A 17,589-nucleotide genomic window follows, 5' to 3' on the forward strand; every position below is an offset into this window, starting at 1 on the left:
CCCTTTAATGCTGACAAGCCCTGAGTGGCTTTGCCAACTTTGATTTCTAGTACATGCTTTCTGAGAGATGATCAGGCAAATCAGGCTAATTTTCTTTAACACCATTTTCTAAAAGGCTCAGTAATGCTGGCATGGCACTTGTGGGTATGTGGGTACTGAGTTTGAAAACCTGGCTTTGCTGTGTACTGTGAGTCTCATGGGGTGAGATTGTCTGACAAAACATTGAGTTCTGCCCCATACTGCACTGGTCCTGTGTATGGCCTGCCTGCTCAGCAGCAGCAACAGGAACACCTTGTACGCTGTGAAACAGTCTGGTGCCTCAGACTGTCAGAAGACTCGATCCTAAAAACATCAAAGGCTTATTAAAAATACCTAGGTTGGTTACCTTGGATGTTGATAGTTTTGATGAAATTGGGTTATGCTAGGCCTACCCTAAAATAACAGAAAAATATGTGTGATTGGGGAGGCCCATAAATGTACCTCAAGTGTGTAGATATTCCTCAGTGTTTTTATGTTCTGAGAGAAAGGAAGGATAGATAGATACACTATAACCAGAAGTATATATGTAACAGCCTGCCTGCCCATATGACACCTGTGATCCTCACCCCCTCTAGGATACACTCCCAGGAGTGACAAAAAAGAAGGCTACGACTGAGAAGAAGAACAATAGAATTCAAATACCAATCCATAATGGTTGATTGTATAAGTGTGTGGGATTTTCCCAGGGTTTTGAATGCAGGGGAGATCTTGGAGCTGGAAAATGATATGACTCTTTCTCTTACATATAAGTATATAGGCTTTGCTGTAGGGACCTTATGATTAATGATGCTGCTCGTAGTAGTGATACAGGCCTTAGCTACAAAGTCCAAATTGCACAATGCAGTGCTGTGCAGAGATAACAGACATGGTCTGGAAGGCACAGGCTGCATGTGGTAGTGTAGCCAGGCTAATAAATAGCTCAGAACAAGTGTTCATGTGTCTGCTTTATTGCTATCAAGAGTTTGAACTTGGATCCCTTTATAGTACTGCACAATGACAATGAAATATGTGTGCTTGTTTAGAGGTATTTGGAGTATCTCTGGCTGGCATTGCATAGATATGTCAGGGATGCTCATGAAATTGTGAAGATGGTGATAAAAGCCAAGGTTTGATTTTAGAGTTACTCTGGTTGTTATTGAGAAAGCTTGAATGATAAGGAAATCATGTTTTCATCAGGCTTCCCACTGTACCAGCCACAACCACTAAGATATCCTGGGGCCCACTGAAGTCACGGCAGCAGCCTTGGTGAATTGATGAGAAAAGTATGCTGGCTTCCAGACTTACACCAATTTACTTTGGCTGGGAATTTCCCTCCTTTGTTTGGGTTAGATTGCGCTCACCTTTTTTCTTCAGTGTTAGCATGGTAGATGCCTTAGAATTGACTGATACCAATTCATATATTTATATATGGAATAAATACTAATAGCTCTTCTGTTATGTACTACAGACAAACTGGGAGATCTGCCCAATGCCATCTCTTAAGTTATGGAAGTGCTTCCTGGAAATGGAACACAGTTATGCATTGCTCACCTTTCAGCCCTTGGCATGGCTGCACATACCACTCATCTGGACTTCTCTTGCTTTGAAATCAGCCTGACCACCAGTTTGGGAGAGTAAGTCTTTCAAGACTCCTGGAATGCCTGACAGAACTGCACTTCCTCAGGTATGATGTACTGAACCTGAAAATGTTCTATATGATTTGAAGCCCCCTAGCTAGAGCAAGAGGGCAGGCACATCACAGGAAATTCATGTTAATGGTGGCATACCTTAAAACTTCAGTTTCCAAACCCATCCAGAAAAAAAAGGCACGGCATTAACTATTACATCCCACCTGAGGTCTTCACTGGGGTAGCTGTCACAGATTGGGCACACTGAGACTTCAGTGGGCCTGCAAGTGTGGTGCAAAAGATGTCTACAGAGGAAAGTCCAGAGGAAATTAAGGGGAAACTCATAACTGAAATGGAAGGGAATAGTTCAGCAAATGATGTTGAATGTTATCAATTTTCTTTGAAGAAAGTGCAAAAACTTTTATGAAGGAAACAATTGCTTTAGGAATGGAAAGTAAACCAAAGGGCCTGTGGGAATGCTGCTTGTACCCTGACTGTCATAATTACAGTTTCCCTGATTAGAACTACACTGGTTCCTGCCCAAAGAGTGAAGATTTGAGGAACAATGAATTTTCCTGTCTCTGGAATAACTTTGCAGCCCCGTACCTTTCCATTGACACTTAGAAGCTCCTTAGAAACAGTAGAAGACATTTTGTACTTTTCTCAGTTTACGTTGAATGAGTCCATAGGGATTTCCTCCATGGCACCCCAAGATTATGCTTTGCCTGTATTTGTGTATACCTGACTAGGCTATAGAGAGGAGCCTTTATTAGTTCTCTCTATTGGAAGTTTTTGCTGGAACAATGTGGGCTGCATTTACCCTTTAACCATTCTTGCAGATGGTGCATCAGGATGGAAAACCTCCTACTTGGGCCAGCTCTGCTGGTTCGTGCTAATTATCCGCATGCTTTAAAGAGCGCAATGTTCTGAAGAAAAAACACAGCCTTGAATATATATTTTTTTTTCTTTTTTGCTTTAATTCCTAACTAGGCTGTACTCAAGCGAGCATTTGAATGGATTAAAAGAATTTCAGAAATTTGATGTAGTACATAGAAGGCTGTTAATACATTAGTCCTCCCTCATGAATTTTCTTCTGCTCAGGTATGCAATCACTAACCCCCAGACACCTGCCCTGTTTTTAGAAGGGAAACTGAGGCAGAGATGTTAGCAATTTGTTCTGTGTACATAAGAATGGAAAATTGGAGCCAGAAGTCTTTCTGCATGCCTCCACCTCAAAACCATTTAATTTAGTGCCTTAATACCTATATTGGTCAGGCCAATGATGCCCCAGAACAGAGGAGTACTGCTCACATCAGCTGAACACATACAAACACACACATAGCAGTATTTTTGAGGTAAGTCCATTACCCTAGGCCTTGTTTAATGTGATTCTGTACATCCTCCCAGAACTGGATGAGGGCAGTAGACTTCCTGTGTAAAAGCAGCATGATTTGTCTGCCACTGCCCTGGTTCTGTTCTCACCTGTAGACAGTGACTGCACTACCAGCAGAGCTCAGTTTCTCTGTTGCAGAGTTTAGAAAGTGAGCTGTATTTGCTTTTCAAGGCTATATTTGAAATTTCATCCCAGGTACTGAATCTGAAATTGGCATCCTGTCTGAGAAGGAGCATTAGCTCCCTCTTCTATTAGGTCTCACTTACTCACCCACTATACTTCCCAGCAAGGGCTTCACTTCTCTTGCTCTTGAAGATATTAAAGGAGATGGAAACACCTGCCTTGGTGGTTTTACCCAGCTTGCTCTTCCTTAGCTTTGCAAGAAGAGGACAGACAGACATCAATAACAGCTGCATCCTCTTTGCCATTTTATGTCCAGCTCCTCCCTCTTTTCCCCTTCAGTGAACATATCTCTGTGAAGAGATATGTTTTTCACATCAAGTCATTTATTGATGTGCTGTGGCCCTCAAACTGCCCTAAATCAGTGATGTTGTCTAGGCACCTACTTGCTTTCGAATTCTGTGCTTATGGCATAGTAATTCACTTGAGGCTGATCCTTAGTCATGGTTCAAATTAAGGATAAATATCCAAGCACCAAATATCTTCTCCTGGAACAAAACTAGAAAGCATGTAAACTTGAAAGAATATTGTAGCTGAAATGCTTTAAATTTGCCAAGTGTTGCATTTTCTCTTTCATTTGAGGTTGCATAATGCTGGTAGTTGCCTCCTATGGTGTGGGCCTATTTATGGTTGCTTTTTCTAGGTTTTTATAGGAATCGGAGTGAGCTGCTAGGGAAAGCAGCAAGAACAACGCATGCATTTGGAAACACAGCTTTCAAATTGGAGAGGGACTGGAAAACAAACGATTGACATAGCAAAATGGTTCACCATTATTTGGTGAATTATGAATTTAACTTCTTTAGAGGTAAACCTTAGCCTGACTTAAACGCATTGTGTAAGATCCTCGTTTTATCCTGCTAGTAAAAGTATCTGACTGCACCAGTCCTGAGTATTTGGCACCAGCAGAGCTGACTGCTTTAACCAGCCTTTGCTGTCCTCCAGTCAGGACGACATGGTCAGTTCTTCCTGAGCTTCTTGTGGGGCTCATAGGAAACAATAGTAGGAAGCCAATGGCTGCTACCAGGCATTTTGGAAGACTATTCCTCAATAGTTATCATCCTGGTCAAATTCCCTTTCAGCTGAGTAAAACACTAGGAAATTATCTAGAGCATGATTAGCTCACCAGACAGGGTCTAGTGGTGGTGCTCAGCAATTTGTCAGATTATGAGAACTGTCCCTGTGTGTGGGCAGGGAAAAAAAAGCAGACTTTAAAGATCAGATGGGGAGCTTTTGTACTACATATCAGACCTAGCCACATTAAAATCAAAGATTGATTTTTGAGGCTTGGCCGTGTCCTGGAGTTTTCAGAAAGCTGCATATCAAACTTTGTCATAAGAAAAGACTTATTCCTTAAAGCTATATGAAATGGGTGTTCTGGGCTGTTTTTCTCCTGGCAGATAGTATAGAAAACCCAGCCAGCATGAGAATGAATGGCTGAAAATAAGTGTTCAGATGTCCTCAGCAAATTCAATTACTTCAGCCAATTTTTTAAACATTTGGATGTGGTCTCTGTCAGAATCAATATGAATATGAGAGTGAACTTCCTTCCACCCCAGTCAAGTAACAAGGCTTCTGGAGCTTCTCCATCAGCTCCAGACACCCACATGTCAGCCATGCTGACATCACCTGCTTTTCTTGCATATATCATGGCTTCTCGAAAGATCTACACACTGGTGTTTCCTGGGGAATGCAAGTCGCTGAGGTCATTTGCACCTCAATAGGATTATATTTTCTGTATAAAAATTAATATTAATCCTTTAAATTAGTGAAATTTGTCTTATCCTGGAAGAATTACTTAATGCAGGCTCCTTACATATTGCATATTTTTTAGAATATGAAAGAACAAAATCAAGTGGATAGTCTCATATTAGCCCAAATTTTTACCATTCACAGAGCAGCTGCAGAGAAGTGCAAAAATTGATTGATTCTAAATTTGAGCCCCACATTATCAATGTCACAGCAGCAGCTGAGGTATGAAGAAGGCATCTTTGTCAGGACAATGTATCATGTGTGCAAAGAACGTGGAGAGCCTCAATATATCAACAATTAAATTTTTAGACCTTCCAGATAGATGCCTTGGAGAACCAAGGATTTATTGTGAGAGGAGAAACATGAAATGAAGATCTGGAAATAATGGCAGAGACATTGTCTGCCACTGTTGTCAGGGCTATGAAGGAACTGACTGTGATAAAGTTGTTGAGGACCATTCAGGGAGCTCTGCAGACATTGTTCCCCAGATTTGCAGTTATGTTCTCTAGGTTTGCTTAGCCAACGGGCCAGCGTCAGTCAGTCAAGAGGAAAGGTAGAGAGTAGAGTGGATCCAAGGAAAAGTTTCACCTGCTCTGCAGCTGGGGGCTGGACGTGTCATTGTTCCAGACAAAATTCAAAACCCTGCAGCTGTACCCTGAGGTTTAATGCCAATAAAGCACAGAGAGAGTGGAGCACCTTGGAGGTTGAGTCAAAAATGCACAGATCTCAGGAACATGTCTGGCCCTCGATCCCATTTTCTGGGATTAGGCTGTTTAGCAGTCTAGAAGCCTGGTTTCTGCTCAGCTGACAGGTACCACCAGGACAGCAGAACACTGATACTTCTGAATAAAACAGCATGAGCTCACTTTTCTCTTTTGTAAAGAAAAAAAGAGTCTACCCATATCATAGTGGATGTTATGCTGGTTAGACCATCCTCACAGAAAATGAATGCTGAAAGGAGATTCCTAGTTCCTTTTCCATTTGAGTGAATTTAAGTTCATGTTTTCCTCTTTCATGGTCAGTGTGATAAAGGTGTTCATGCTTTGGGCCCTCCACAAGATAAAGAGGAGTGAAACAGTCAGGAGCTGAGGAAGAAAAAGTATTAGTATATTAGTATACATACTGAGAGAAGAATGCATATATTCTAGTCCAAAACAAATTGTCTCTGTGTTTTTTTAAAGACATGACTATCTAAACTAAAATTAATAAGTAGTGCTAGAGGCAGGAGTATTATTTATGTCTTTGTATCAGAATATGTGTAGCTGGATAAAAAATAGGCAAATAACTATAGGAAAAACAGGGATCAGTGAGACCTGTGCTGAGTTCCCTGCTTTTTCTTCTCTTTGATCCAGGAAAACATTTGCAACATAGCATCCAACTCCAATCTGCTCCTATTAGTTCTTTTTGTTTCAGAACCTTAAAGATCCCATCAGGCTTTGACCTTTGTGAATTTGCACCTCTTAGCAGCTTTTCTTTCTTTAAACATATGTTATTATACACATATATCCTCAGTGAGTTATTACCATAATAACCATGTTAGAAAAGCAATTGTGCGTTGAACATTATGTTAATAGAGTTCTTGAAGGCAAGTGAGAAGAACTTTCATTATTTTTTAACAGAATTCCATTGTAGAAAGAAATATTTTAGATTCCCTTTAGGTTAGGAGAGACTGTGACTAAACCACAGCCAATCAACAAGAAATTAATCAACTTCACAATGATCCTTCTTTAAAAGAAGAAAAACAACTAAATTCAGGCTTTATTTTCAAAAAAATAAATGAAGGAGATCTACCTTTTTTTTTAATGGAACAGATTTCTCAGAAAAATGCAGTTTTAAAAAAATCAGAGTATGATTGTGGTGGATTTTTAAGGGAAGGGTGCAAAAATGATTCATTTGACATTTTGCTTGTGCTGTAGGACTCAAGTACATGTTAGTAGGAAACAAAATGTTTCAGTGGTTTCTGAGTGGCATTGAATTAGATGGTAGTTTGACTCTTCTTGCTGTCTCCATTAAGGTCACATTTTACAGAAAGCTAGTCACACTCATATAGTAACTGAACAATAAGGTAGTGAAACAGTACTTTATAAAACTTCTGTGAACATGTTAAACTTGCAACTGTCTGTAATACATTAGTGCATCATGTAAAAATGTCTATCCGGGTATCCAGGCATGCAGACCCAGATTTTTCCCACTGAATATATCCACTGAAGTGGGGAAACTAAACTAGAAGTGCACCTTTTAGGTGGGAGAGCACCTCCAGTGGGCTTTAGCTGGTTTCTATCTCACCAGTCCTGGCAGGCCAGATGATTTTGCAAGGGTCAGGGAACTGCAGTGTGAGAGGATGTGCAGGATGGCACATTGGAGAGATGCTTCCAACCCCCACAAACAGGGTCTGTTCCCATGGGGAAAGCTGATCCATGAGCTACTTCTGACTCTTCTACTAGCACCCCTCTCCCTTTGAGGCTGGACACAGACTATGGGAGATAACGCTTGCACACACTTATATCAGCTGCACTTCTAACATCAAATCCTCTCTCTCTGTTCTCCTATGAAGAGTACATCTTGTTTCTAATTTTATAATTTTTTGGAATTGATTTCTTCTATTTGTGTTTCCCATTGGCTACATTTTGCTATCATTAACCAATGTGCTGGCAATTGCACATTTCTTTCCTGGGATCTAACCATCATAGCATCCTGTGAAGAATCAGATGCCATAAACTTCACATCATGGGCTTATCTCAGTGATTATATCCTTAAGGTTTAGACATACTAAACATTACCATTACAGTGACTAAATTATTTTATAGTATGAGTTAGATACCTAAACATGTCTGAAAATTTGCACCTGGGCTCTCAGCAGCTGCATGGTTGAAACTTGCAATGTGAGAGGTGGAACATAATGCAATGTGTCACAATGAAATTGACAGTGGAAAAAAATTAGTCTAGCTGTGCACTTTTTCCCCTGCAGTGGATTGAAGTTCAATTTGTGTTATTATACCTACTGAGTGGTAGTGATAAAATTAAGTAATCTCTGTACATCCACGAGAATGGATGATTTTAAATACAATAAACATACTTTCTTGGATTATTTTAAATATAATAAACATACTTTCTCCTATTATAGTACAAACTGTGATTCTTTCATGTTTGTAAGATTTAACATTTCTTAGCAATATCAAGTGGAAATAATACATGAAACGAGAAGTCAAATGATAAGTGCAGGACTCTCTTAGTGCTTTTGATGATCTGATCCAAAGCCATATGAAACCAATGGCAAGCTCCCTTGGTTTCAGTAAGCTCAGCATCAAGTTGCAGTGCCTCCCAGGGAGTTACTCCACAAGGATCTTGTGATATTTCTTGATAGGTGTTTCTTCCATGTTAGAACATTCCTAAAATAAATCAGAAGGCATGCACTGTGAGCAAAAACATGTTTTAAAGAAACATGTATAGATACCTAAACACAGAAATATCTAAAAGTGCTTGTTATTGGAGTTGGTAAAGATTTTGATAAGCTACTGAGCATTTAGACAACAAATAAGTATCCTATGTGATTTGGATTTTAACAGTACTTTTTGGTATAAGGTATGAGAATAACCTTAAATGTTCTTTTGCCTAACCAAAAAATTAACAAACAGATACAAATCTGCTCGTATCTCACTAGTAATTGAATGCATGTTCAGTTTTCAGCACATCTAATCTTTTAGCAGAGGCAACCAAGGTTATTGAAATGGTTTTGTAGATGGGAATGAGTACAGGACAGAAGGAAAGCTGCTCTGACATAGTTACCTGCTGATCACCCTCCCAGACTTTTCTATTAGTCACTTTGAAATGGGAAATCTTACTAATTCTGAATTTCAGGTTATTGGGAACACTCATTTTTAGTAATTCTCTGGCATTGTGTACCACATTTTCCACCAGGTTCTGTTAACAAAGATATCTTCTTGTTTCTCTTTTGTTTCCTCTCATCCTGGAAAAGGACAGATGTTTGATGCTGGCACCTGGTTGCTGTTATACCATGAAGTGGCTGTAAAATTCATGGCCTTGTTTCTTCATCTAGATCCAATCAGGCAAATCCCATCTGTATGTTCAGCCAGTTCGGAGGTACAGTTCCATGTGACAGCAAGGTTCAGTTAGTGTTACAAATTAAATCATCAATTCTGAACCAGTGTAGGCAGCCCTCATCCCAACTATCCTGCCTTATTCAGTATTAAATTATTTTTCTCCCATTAGCCTCGAGGCAGCTGAAGGGAATGCTGTACCTTCTTGCTCATTTCTGCTGCTTGACATTACAGTCAGGATTTTTCTTTATCACTCAACCATTTCCAGATGTCTGGATGTTGATCTTAATCCCAGGCTGGGGCTTTGCTGCCAATCAGTTTCACAGTCAAGTGCAAAGTAGATTTGCCTTGGCATAATTCAGGTGCTTAACTCTCTGAAATGATGCTTAAACTCAGTAATAACACTATTAAATACAGAACTTTAAACACTGTACAGATTGCATCTCATATTCATTTTTAATTATGTTCTACATTGAAATTGATGGGAATAGTGCTCCTAAGTACATCTAATGAGTCAGATTAATAGTTAGGAGTTTGTTTCTATTGTTCCTGTTTTTATGTAGAGTGGATTAAAAAGTAACTACCGAACTGAGTCCTCCTACCCTAAACCATGACGGATAATTTTATGCTTATATTGAATAATTTAATCACCAGTGTCATTATACTGAGGATAGTTGAACAAACTATGTATCTCTTGTACCTTTTTACACATACTTCCACCTTGCTCTCTACTGGTGGAAGACTGAGGAATGCTACATTCTGAAAATTGCAGAATTATATCTAAATCTTAATATATCTTGAATCCTAATCTGGTGAATTGGTACCTAAATTTTCTATTAGGCTCCAAATTTAATGCATGATTTTCTAGCTTAGCCAATGAGGCTGCTTACTCAGATCAGTTTTCACCGTCTCCCTACAAAACTACAAACTCCCTACAGATAAATGAAGTCTCAACTAAATGTGACTTTCTCGGTATTTGGAAGTGTGGAAAATGTGGCTCTTTTTTTAATCCTCACTGGATGTGGCTGGTGAAGGCTTGAGCATTTATTCCCTTTTTGTTTAGATTTGATTTGTTTAGAGCTGGAGCAGCTCTGCAGTTTCCTGCTGCACATGGGATTTGCAAAGTATAGCCCAGCCTTTTTCCAATCTTCAGGCATAGGTCATTGAAATGGCCTCAGGACTGAAGGCAAAGGCTTTCCCAGCCTTTTGATGTATCTGTCAGAGCCATCTATGTTAAACAAATGGGACAATGGCGAGTTTCTCCCAGAGAGTGGAAGCATTTAGGGAAAAAGTCCTAACTTTAAAAGACCGCATATCTGAAACAAAGACTAACACACGCCTCTGCTACCAAGAAAATTGCTCTTTATTAGAACATAGCACAGATTTTAATATCATTCACCTAAGGCAACATCAGCACAAAAGGTTTACAAGTAACTCTTGAGAGGGAAGAAGTGGGTGTTCCTACAGATAGTAAAATCCTTTTCTCCACTTCCTGAGTACAGTGTTTTTATTTTAATAATACACCTTTTCTTATATTCCTTTATATTCTGCATTGTGATTTATTGTATAATAAATATTTTAAAGTATCTTATTCTATTAAAGACAGAAATGGTTTTGGTTATATTTTAAATAGATAGAGGATTCAAGAAAATATGCTACAAAAGTTTATAGTCTAGTCTTGCATTTATCTAAATGATTACGAGAGTTTCTGGCCTATATAATGAAATATCACCACTCAATATCACATAAATCATTGTCTTGTCTTGATATAATACAGACTTCACTAGCAGTGACATGCTTGCCCAACAATGTGAAGCAGACAGAGAAAACAGTATGGCCTAACTTATGTCCAGAAATAAGATATATACACTGAAGAGAAGCAGCCCTAAACCACTTCTGCTTTGTCAGGCAGCTGAAGGAAATATAGGAAAAAATGCCCTCAGAATTACCAAGTTTACAAAAGTTTTCAAATATATATGAATGTTACAGACAGACCTGCTATTAGACTTCCTGGAATATATGAACCAAGTTCAGTCAATGTTTGTTTATCTCTTACGAAAAGGTCTTTGTTACAGGAGAAAAGGCAGATTGTGTCCTCATCTTCCTTTGCCACTCTAATCCTCCCAAGGCTGTTCAGCTCCCGGGTCTTTAGTTCCATTAGAACAATTATCTGGAACAGCAATGAGTTGAATGTTTTGAAAAGCAGAACTGAAAAGAGAAAGGAAACGAAATTCAGCAACGGTGCTGTGCACACGGGCAATATCCACACCTGCTGGGGAATTGGGCTTCACAAGGGCTACAGTCCACCCCCACCAACAGCTAGCAAAATTCTTCCAGTCACTTTGACAGGAGTGTCAAACTTCCATTCAAGATACAGAAGAACTGTTAAAACTTAGTTTTGATTCATTATGATAACGAACACGTCTGTAAATATGTAAAATTTGACTCCACATTTTGACTCTTATTCCTAAACTTACGTTTATCAGATCCATGCTTTCTTGAGTTTTGTTATTTTTTAAACCTCTGAATTTTCGCTTTAGCTCTTGTATTGATTGTATCTGGCCCATAAGGAATACTTAATGTCAAGGAGCATTACAGAATATGTCCTATCTCTCTGAATTTTAGCCAGCTGTTGGATGGATAACATTGGCAGTTTAAAGCTCCTGCTGAATTTTTTACTATTTGGAAAATGAATCAGAGACTTCAGTGGGATTTCTCTGATTTATACCAGTTGTGAGTCTAACCCCGAGTCTTTCAGAACTGGCTAATTGCTAATCAATTAGAAAACCTTTCAGTTAGTGTGTGAAAAATAGTGTTGAACTGCCAGTTCAGTCCTTGGCTTTTCTGGTGGAATTTTGGCAAAGAAAATGGTCTCAATCTTTTTAGTGGCTGCCCAAGCAGCAATTACAGGTTCTCCTCAAAGTAGCTGCTATGGCCTCTTGTGCTTTTAGGGCAGTAGAGGAAAGAGCCAGGAAATAGGTGAAAGGACAAGAAAGGGGAATACAGCCATATGGGACTTGTGTGCTGGGATAATTTATCTTATCAGAGGGGTAGGAAAAGGCAAAGGATTGGCTATCAGTGTGGATCCAAAGGAAGAGCCTGGATGACTGTATCAAAATGGTATGTCACACAAATCATCCTGGGAGCTGCTGTGAGTCCAAAGAGGACCTACTTAGCATAACTGTACCTAAAACCAGCTCTCTGATACTAACCAGATTTCTAAATAGGCACAGGGCTAAGGGGAGTGCCAGTAAAAGACGATCCATGTAGGGTGTCAAGGTGTTGATGCTCAGTGTGTCAACCAAGTGTATAACAAATAGCAAAAGTCAAATACCCAACCTGAAGAAGTGCTCAGCATGTCTGGCCAACATCTGCTCCCACTGAGGCTATGCAGAATCACCCAAGTTCTGACTCCCACCAGAGGTGATGAATACCATCTTTTGGGTAACAGCTTCAAAACATTTATAGCTATTGCCATCATTTACAGCACTGGCTCAGGGGTTGGGTCAGATTTCAGCAGCAAGCTGTAAAATTTAGCTTCCTTCTTGCTTCTGCTGTCTATATGCCTAGTATTTTATTTTGCCAACTTCATACATTAATTTAGGGCTGCAAGGTATTTTGAGTAAAGTAGAATATTCAAGGCCAAACAGAAGACCTAAAATAGTCTTAGGCCTGGTTTTCTTTTTCCCAATGTCTGCATATCTGAGGCTGCTGATCAAGCTGCTTTCATCAGACACCCCTGATTTTGTAGCCCAGTAATATGGCTTATTTCACCTTTTCTAACTATTAATTTTTTTAGTCATATGGAGAATGGATGGAAAAGACTGTTTGAAAGATGTCACACTGGCATCTCCCCATCTTGGATTCCTATCTCTTGTCAGCTTGGCTTGCACAGCAGGTCTGCTGCTCTTGGCTGAGTCTGGAGCAGCAGGCACACAAATGGCCCAGGTGGAATTATCTATTTTTAAACTGATTTCTGCATCAGCAGGAATTGGAAGCTATTCTATAAATCCAAAAAGAGCTTTAAATCTCTCTCATATCCACTCCCCCACCAAACTCACATCATATTTCCCTGAAGTTAAAGCTTTACTCAGAGAAATCTGCTTCAGGTGGATCAATTTCCTAGAATGCATTCATTAGTTACTGCTGGCATAGCACAGTAAAGGTGGAGTGTTACACAAACAAGTAATAATGCTACTAATATGTGCTATTATTAAGGCTATTAAAATAGCAGCTGGCATTGCAAAAAAAATTGGTGTCATTAAACATATATTAGGGCTTTATAATGAACAATCAGCATGACTGGTCCTGCGCAAACTTGGCAAACAGAGTTGGAGAGGAACAATTTCTCTTGGCAGCGTTGCAGTGCCAGGACAGTAGTGTGTGGTGGGAAGTGAAGGCAGAGCAGCGAGGGCAGTGGAGGCAGCCCCGGGTGCAGCACTGCAAGCAGGGTGAGCTGGCAGCGCTGTCTGCACCCGCCCTGAAACACTGCCCCTCTCCTATCCCAGTCACACTGCCCCTCTCCCTGCCACACTGCCCCTCTCCTCTCCCAGTCACACTGCCCCTCTCCCTGCCACACTGCCCCTCTCCTCTCCCTGCCACACTGCCCCTCTCCTCTCCCTGCCACACTGCCCCTTTCCTCTCCCTGCCACACTGCCCCGGCACAGCGAGAGCATGGCCCTGAGCCATGGCCCTGCACCTGAACCGTGTCCAGGCACAGTGCCCGAGCAGTGCCAAGCTGTGAGGAATGGGGAAGGTGAGTGGGAGGTGTCACCTCGGGGGGATGTGACCTGTCTGCTCTGCAGAATCAATGGAAGGTGAGTTGCTGGGCTACTTGCTGGTTGCCATCAGTACCAGCTTTTCTAACTCCAACACATTTACTATTACTTTTCAATACCTGGAAGTATTGAAATTCCTCCAGTGCTGTCTGGCAAAATATAGAGTACAGAAGAAATAATAATTTTCATCTATGTAGGATCACATTTGGCTGGGATTAGCTTATAGATGGATTTCTCCAAGCATTCCCATTGGTTTTTTTTCTGACTGAAAATTTAGTCTGGCATTTCTTTTCATGTTCATTTCTACAGATGAGATCAGATAAGTGACATCTGAGCACTGAATATGACCTTTTCAAAAAATGGCATCTCTATTCTGAGCATGCTGCAGATCCAATGTACCTCAGACAGAGCAGATTTTCTCCTCAGATCAGCTCTAAAACTTCTGCCCCAGATGCCAACACTTCCCAAAGGTGCTGAACCATTGATCAAGGCATACTGTTTGACCTATTTGGTGTGAAGAAATGACTGAAAACTCATGAAGCCAAACGTCAAAAGTAGCTTAATGCCTATTGTTTGTAATAGTTGGTTGCTTTTAAGTTACTCACATAATGTTTCCAGTAAATACCTGTTCTTTTATAGCATATCCAGCCCATGAATCTTGAAATGTTTTACCAAGCCCTTAACAACCCTTTTACAGATAGTGAAACTGGAGTCCAAAGAGACAGTTTTGCTGATGGCGGAGCCATCAACAGGGTAAGAACCCTGTCCTGGGGTGACTTTGTCATGTTGAATTGTATCCCCATTTGTCTGTTTAGCCCAGAAATAAGTTTTGTACCTTTAAGGCTGGATTTGACAGTGAAGGAGGGGGAAGGAGAAGTGATGGAATGTCTGAGGCGGTTGTTTTCAAAACACAGAGACAGGAGTTCCATCGTCTCGTCCTCCTGCACTGTGTCACCGTGGTGGACAGCAGAGAGAGTTCTCCTTTGCTTTTTGTTAGTTTCTGACTAACTGAAGCAGAGAAGTTCCCCGGGAAGTTTTGGGGTTTTTTCCCCCTTTTTTTTCCCCTGGAATTATTTGAACCTGCTCTGGACTGGGGACCCGGGGCAGCACCAGGAGCTCGCACCTGCGGCCACCGGGGCCTGGCCTGGGCAGCGCCATTTTCCAGCGCCAGAGAGACTGAGAACAGACTGAGCCGAGCTACCACCACAGGAGAGAGACTTTCTGGGTTTGTCATCTCTTCAGAGCAGCGAGAGGTTTTGTTGTTCGGTATTGGGATTTTTTTTTTTTTGTGCTGGGCAGTGCTGTGCCTGTTAAATAAACAGGTTTTTTCCACTTCTCTCTGAGGAAATTTCTTCCCGAACCAGCTGGGGGAGCAGCCACTCAGGTTTGCTTCCTGGAGGGGGGGCCCTTTGGAAGTTATCTCCCAAATTTGCCCTAAACCCGAACAAACCCTCAGACCCCAGATGAACAGGCTATCCCCAAATCCAGAGGATGAACAGGGTCTCTCTTTACTGCCAACTACTGCAACCATACATTATGCACCACCAAGAAGAGCACAGGGAGAGTGCAAAGGACAAATGGTCCTTTCTTCACCTCAGAAGTCTGCTGTTTTCCCTGGGTTCTTTCCCATATGTTGCAGTGCTTGTGCACCGGCAGAGGTCTTGTAAGTGCAGTTATGGCACTGTTGCACTCCTGACCCTATTGTTCTCAGCAAAAGCAGCTAAATGGGAGCAGTGGTACCAGAAATGACATATGGTCCATCTCCACTGTGTGCTTTCATTCATTCATTCAAAATAAAGAAATCACAGACCTACATAAAAGGAACTAAAACCATGGATTGCAATTAGCAGGGGTTTCCAGAGTTTTCTAGTGAGGCTGTAAGCAGTTTATCTATCTTAACTGGCTTACTAAACCATCTTATCCTTTCTTGAATGCTTTCTAGGTGTTAAAAGTAGATTTGATTCACCCTTCCTCCCGACATTCTTACAATGACCTAAAGCAACTCAAGCAAAGGCCCTTTACTTTTGAATAAAAATGCCACACAAAGGTTTGAAAACACTCAGTCCAACTCCAAACTCACACCTTGTTTAGCTAGTTCACAGCACCATTCCGAGCTCTCCCACCAGCCTGCTCCCAGTTTCAGCTGATGAATAGGAAAGTCCTAAATTATTAACTCCTGATCCTGCTGGTGCAAGCCTCAAAAAATTGCCCTCGGCTCAAGATCTGGAAAGCAGGGAGGAGCTCAAAGTCAACCAAAAAGTGTCTCTAAAATGTCTGTGACCAACTCTGGTAACCTGTGGCCCTGTCACAGGCAGTTCCTGGAGCAGCACTGCTTTTGTGCTGCCCACGCTGCAGTGGTGGAACAAAGCCTCCCTGGGCTCACACCTTTGGGAGGTGAGAACTGTCTTGTCTACTTGTTTAAGACATTATTGCACATACGTAATTCAACATAATGGAACTACAGTGCATGAAAAGGTATTTCTTTATCTTGTCACCAAACCTATGAAATAAAAATTTCCTTTAGCTGTAGCAGGCTACCTTTACTTACATGGTATCCCTATTTATGGAATAGAATGCAGTACCTGAATTTTACATTAAAATCTTTAATTTTTTAATGTTCTTTATGTTTTCTGTTATGTTTTTTAAGTTTTTATGTAGTTTTTAGGGATAGGTTACTTACCCACAAATTTATCGTGTTTTCTGAGGCACTCAATCTTTCTGACCAGGTCAATCAAATTCTTTCAATCAGTCTTCAATGCAAATGTTAATGGAGAAAAATGTAAAATGGATTTTGTTTTAGAAATTTTTTCTCCTTTCAAATAAAATTTGCTGTTTTCTCAAGAGGCTTGCTGAAGAAAACTTAGTCATTGAAATATTAATTGGAAACAGACAGAAAAGTGTAATGAATAAAATCTCCCATCTACTGAAATCTACCTAGAGGAATGTGATTTTCTCAAATAGACTTTGTAGTGCTGATCAATTCATTGTATTGAAAAACATGATAATCTTTTAAATCTTCTCATTTCTCAGTGGAAGATTTGATGGTGTAGAAATGAACAAATATGACTTATCCATATTATCTCAAATTTCCTGGGAATGGATCACTTCCAAAGTAAGGCAAATTTGTCTGCTGATTGAAATATAGGAGTGACATTGTCTTTTCTTATTCCAAACTTTATTGAGTAAGTATTTTTACACAGTGCAGTCCAAATCTTTTCCCAGGAAAAAATCACAGATGTTTTGTGACTCAGTTTGCCTTGGTAACTCTGTGTCCCACGCTGGCTTCCAAGGCTCTGCTTTCTGAACAGTTCTGCGTCCCTCCCTGTGCCATGGTGCTCCAGACAGGAGCTGGTGAAGCAGCACAGCAACAGGGTCAACAAACCCAGCTCCCCTGTGTGATTAGCTGGGGCACACGGGGACAGGGAATCAGAAACGCAGCCTGTGTACCCTGGCAGAGGTGGGCACCTCCTCGCTTCACTCCTCCTCACGAGGAGCAGAATTTGTACAGCTCCTTGGCAGCTCTGCCCTTCAGACTTCCTGGGTCTGTCATATGGGCAGAGGTTTCATAAATGTGCTGGGCTGCCCGAGCACCCCCAAGGCACAGCTGTGCGTCGCTGCTCGTCAGGGGTTATGCCCAGCTCCACTACGGAGGCCTGGTGCAGCAGGTCAACACGAGTCATCCAACAGCACAAACACACTTCAAACCTCCACCTGTCTATCACATTTCTGACTTGTGCCATTTCAGAAGCTTGCAGATTTTACAATGGCTGGTTTTCATTCTCTTC

General features: G+C 40.9%; 1 long non-coding RNA gene and 1 pseudogene across 1 annotated transcript in view; one reads left to right on the forward strand and one right to left on the reverse strand.

Moving 5' to 3' along the window:
- The first annotated feature begins 1,127 nt into the window (after positions 1-1,127).
- Positions 1,128-2,559, forward strand: LOC106854043 (hyaluronidase-4-like; annotated as a pseudogene).
- A 7,809-nt stretch (positions 2,560-10,368) lies between these two features.
- The window catches only part of LOC148223714 (uncharacterized), a 46,671-nt gene continuing 39,450 nt past the window's right edge, over positions 10,369-17,589 (reverse strand). Inside the window, exon 3 of the long non-coding RNA XR_015804030.1 lies at positions 10,369-11,234. This is a non-coding gene — a long non-coding RNA (uncharacterized LOC148223714). The remainder of the gene's footprint in view (positions 11,235-17,589) is intronic.

Source organism: Sturnus vulgaris, chromosome 5 (assembly GCF_052056855.1).
Source record: "Sturnus vulgaris isolate bStuVul1 chromosome 5, bStuVul1.hap1, whole genome shotgun sequence".
NCBI classification, from domain to species: domain Eukaryota; kingdom Metazoa; phylum Chordata; class Aves; order Passeriformes; family Sturnidae; genus Sturnus; species Sturnus vulgaris.